This window comes from Neomonachus schauinslandi, chromosome 5 (assembly GCF_002201575.2).
Source record: "Neomonachus schauinslandi chromosome 5, ASM220157v2, whole genome shotgun sequence".
NCBI lineage: Eukaryota > Metazoa > Chordata > Mammalia > Carnivora > Phocidae > Neomonachus > Neomonachus schauinslandi.
In genome coordinates, this window is record NC_058407.1 from 78,659,642 (window position 1) to 78,664,813 (window position 5,172).

Genomic DNA, 5,172 nt, shown 5'->3' on the forward strand with positions numbered 1-5,172 from the left:
TCAGGGCAGAGACTGGCAGGCAGAGGGGCAGCCAGGGCAAAGCCCTTGAGGTGAGAGTGTGCCAGATGTGCTCCAGCAATAGCAAGATGGACAGTGAAAGTGGAGTGGTGTGATCAAGGGGGCAAGTAGAGCAGAATGAGGTGAGAGCCAACGGAGGGCCAAGTATAGGTTGTTGAAGGCCATTGTAAGGATTTTGGTTTCACTCTAAAAGAAGTGGGAAGCCATTGAAGGATTTTGGAGCAGAGGGGTGATGTGATTTGACCTACATCATAATAGTATCATTCTGACTGCTGAATTATATGTGGACAAGGGTGGAATCAGGAAGAATCAAAGAGAGAATTGGTATATTTTTGCAGTAACAGTGACACACAGGGCGGTTGATATCAGGGAGGTGGTGAGGAGTGTTTGAATTCTGCATATGTTTTAAGGTAGAACCAAAAGATTTCCTGCCAGAACTCAAGTGGAACAAGAGAAAGAAAGGAATCAAAATCTGTGGCTCAGTGACTTTCTTTCTTTCTTTCGAGAGAGTGAGAAGGGGTGGAGGGGCAGAGGGAGAGGGAGAGAGAATCTCAAGCAGACTCCCCACTGAGCACGGAGCCAGATGTGGGGATTGATCTCAAGACCCTGAGATCGTGACCTGAGCCAAAATCAAGAGTCTGGTGCTTAACCGACTGAACCACCCAGGCACCCCCTGTGACTTTCATTTCTAGAAATAGTATATCAGGAAGTGTATTCAGATTCACTTCTTCCCTGTTAGGTCAATCCAAAGTCCTTTTTTTTTTTTAAGATTTCATTTATTTGACAGAAAGAGAGCAGAAGTGAGAGAGCACAATTAGGGAGAGCTGCAGAGGGAGAGGGAGAAACAGGCTCCCCACCAAGCAGGGAGCTGGACGTGGGGCTCGATCCCAGGACCCTGGGATCATGATCTGAGCCAAAGGCAGACGCTCAACCAACTGAACCACCCAGGCACCCCAGATCCAAGGTTCTTAATTAGGTAATCTCACATGTTTAAAAATATTGTCCACGGTAATAATAATAATAATAATAATAATACCCTACAACCTATTAAGTGTTGAGTCCTTTAATCCAACTATCTCATGAGGCAGGTATTATTTTTCCACTATTTATACATGTGTGAACAAAGACAAGATTAATAACTGACAGCTTCCCTAATTTTTATCCTCACTTCCAACTTAGGACCAACCAGCAAAGCCCAAATATGCACCCCTAACCATTATGTAGGATGCCCCCCTTCTAGTTAGCCCACCTACATTTCCCTCATGCCAATAGCCTTCAGTCAGGACATACCTAAGTCTTCCTCTTTTTTCACTGTAAAGTTTTCCCACTCTTTTGCCTTTCTTGAGTCTCTGTTAAGATATAAGTCATGGTGGCTGACTTCCGTGTTATAGCAAGTTTGAAATAACTAGTCTTTGGGTGTCCTCATTTGGTTTGTCTTCATTTATTTCTACAGGTGTCTTAGGTCAGGTTCCCTGGGAAATGGACTTTGAAGTCCAGATTCAAGTATAGATTTATTGGGGACATGCCCCCCATGAAGGGGATGATGGGGCAGACAGAGAAGCTGAACTGTGACACAGTTGCACTAGAGCTTTAACCAATCTCATGGGGAACTCTGAGTCAGGTTGGCCCTTTAGAAATGTACCCTGGCCTGGATCAGTTGTTGGACGCAAGGTACCCTTGGGAAAGGAGAGGAACTTAGGCAAAGGAGATCTCTTTGACCAAAGGCAAGTCCAAGGGGAGAACCTAGCTGTAAACTCTCAGCAGCCAACACTCTGGGCAGCTGGGGAACAAGTGCTTGGATCACCTTCAGCGCGGGGGAGGGTGGAGAGTAGATGACCCTACTAAACACACAGTTGGCAGCACATCATGACTCTAACGTAAACTTTGAATCCAAGTTTAAAGCTCCTTTCACTACAGTATAGTTGTTTTCACTTTAAAAAAAAGTGACAAATGGAGATTTTGTGACCATTTATTTTCTGTCCTCCTAATCCAAAACCAAGACCATATTTGTAAAATGATTCTGACATTTTTAGTAAGTGATTGTGTGCATAGTGGTTGACTCAATTGAATATGGTATTTAAAGATCTGAAATAAAACCCAACCAACCAAAGCAGTTAACTGAATTACCACATATAGACATTTATATCATCTTAATATTATGGTACTTTCCTAAATGTTCTACTCTACTCAGTAGAGTAGAACATTGTGACCTCCAGCTTTCCAGCTTGAGATGTTGACAAATTGAAAATAAATTGATGAGAAAATAGTACCATTCCCACTTTAAGGCTATACATGCCCTAGTGAAAATTATTCCATCTTAGTTTAGATATTAATAAAACATATCTTAGAAGTTAATAAAATATTAATTTTATCCTTAAAAGAATCTAGTTCCCTACCTTACTTTCATCACTAGTGTTATATGATTATTGTAGGACTGTTAGGTTTACTTGAGCTAATTAAACTCAATACTTCTTTTTTTTGGTTTTACAAAGAAAGCAGCTGATACTGTATCCAGTAATTGGAATTTTCCTGAAGATTATCAAAAACATATGCCAAGTTCTGTCTACCAATTAGTCTGAATCGTCCCTTTAATATTTGTAAATAAATCTAAAATTTTGAAAAATAAAAGTCTGTCTGTTAGCATATTCTCTCACAATCACATGACCTTTTGAATATATTACTCATCATTCCCAGAGCTTTTGGCTTTTTCCCTTTTCTGTTAGTCCTGGAAACTCCCTCACCCATACTCACTTCCTTCTCCCTCTCTGCAAAAGGAGTCACCTCATGATTAACCTTGTATGGGATCTCAGCCAAATTGTAATCCCAGGTAGCTTTTGCCCATAGCATAGCGTGGTGGTTCTTAAACTTTGAGTCCTAAGACTTGTCAGGGGAATCTATTACAACAGGAGATATTAGAGATTCATCCTAGATCTAAAGATTCAGAATTTCTGGAGGTGATGCTCAGACAAATGTATAACTGAATTTCTCTTTGTGGAATTCTGTTAAGTATCACAGCCTGAGAACCACTCACAAGTAAATTTCACATTTCTAGCAACTGATAGAGTTTTCTGGCCGTAGAATGTTGGGATGAAAGTGGCATTTGGGATCTATTCTTTTCTAGCATTGTGTGTATAATAGTCTATGGAGGAGGAAACAATAGGCTGACTTTTCCCAGAAGTAATCCATTTGTATAATAAAGCCTATCAGAATAGAAACATTATAAATGTAAAGAATGGGAGCTGTTTGAGAAAAACTGCTGTAGAAGAATTGGAAGGACCAGGTGATTTCTAGAATGCTAAAGCCAAAAGATAGTAAAGGAGTTGAAGGTACCATTGGGAAAATGGCTATGATGGAAATTATTGAGCAAATATTAAATGTAGCACAGGATGAGGTGATAGGAAGACCACAAAGATAAAAACACATAATTTAATTTACTTCAGTAGGTATTTATTGAGTATCTACTATGTGCACAGCATTGTCCTAAAGTGTACCAGGGCATGGTTCCCAAATCTAGAATTGTATTATGTTCAGCTGGGGAGAGTTTTTAAAAAGATTTATTTATTTATTTTAGAGAGAAAGAGAGACAGCACACATGTGAGTGGGGAGAGGAGCAGAGGGAGAGAGGGAATCTCAAGCAGACTCCCTGCTGAGTGCGGAGCCCAGAGTGGGGCTGGACTCCACAACCCTGGGATCATGACCTGAGCCGAAATCAAGAATTGGAGGCTTAACCAATTGCTCCACCCAGGTGCCCCCAGCTATGGAGTTTTTTAAAAATAAAATTCCTGAACCTCACATTAGCTTTACTGAATCTGAATATCTGGAGGTGAGATTGAAAATCTTTAGTCTACAAGGCTCCTGTAGTGATTTCAATGCATCCAGTCAATGGACCAGTTATTTGGGAGTCACTGTTCCAGAGACCACAAAAATGAGTGAGGCAGAGTTTTTAAAAAAGAATGTATAAACTGGTATGTTGAGCAAGTTTCCTGACTCTGCCTTATATTCATGGCTTCTAAGTTTTACTCAGATGCTTCTTTCTCTGAAATGTCTTTTCCTCATCTCTGCCATGAAAATATTGTCTGTCCTTCAAGATCCATTCAAATGTGGGAAGAATTGGGACCACATTCCCTATCACCACCCTTCCGACCCCACATTCATTACACAACCCAATATTGTAGAATCCACCCTTATAATATCCACATCACCCCTCATCTCCTTTTTAGCCTCATCTCCCCCTCATTAGCTCACCTGAACCACTGAATGGCCTTTTAACTATCCCTCACGCTCCATCTGCCCTCCTAACTCCAATGTATTCTTTATGGTTCTTTTAATCTTGCACAGTTCAATTATAACTGTTTTTTCATATTGCAAATAAAGTTTACTGTTTCCCCATTACCGACAAAATTAGGGATAAAAATGCTCCAGTCTAGCATTCAAACTTCTTTATCAATTAGACTTCCTTTTGTTATAAGCAATAGAACCAACTCTGACTAATTTAAGCAGGAAAAAAGGTATAGGCTAGTTCACAAAATTGAAGTTTCAATCATTTCCCTTCTTTGTATGATTCTTCTCAAAATTCTCATTCTTAGAGAATGATTAATTCGACATATTCCCAACTGCTATTAATAGAAAGACAGGGAACACTGACTGAAAGACCACTTACAATTATGTGCACTGGGTAAAGATAGTTCTTTGAAAACAAAATTAGGGTGCTGTTACCAAAAGGGAAAGTGAATGTTAGGATCAAAACCAAGAAATGTCCACTACTCACAAAATATGGCCCCAATCCAACTGAAGTAAAACTGACAATGATAGAAGTTCTGTGCTTTCCTTTTTGAGGAAAATGGGAAAAAAAACAAGGAAGCTAATTCTTGGTAGTCTCAATGTTCTCAGGGTTGGAGGAGAAGAGGCTAGTGCTTTGAAGTAAATGTGTAAACAACGTGTGGAATGATTCAAGAAGTAATTGTGAGTCATAAAGGTAAAGATAAACAGTTTTCATATTTTCTGTCTGTGAACAAGCAATTTCCATAGAACTACAGTGTCCTTTGCCAAACATCCAATAGTATTTTTTGAAAAATATGTTAACCACCATAATACAAGAACAGCCAGAATTTTATTAAGGAGAGAGTCAGTAGGGAAACAGTAACTTCTATAACT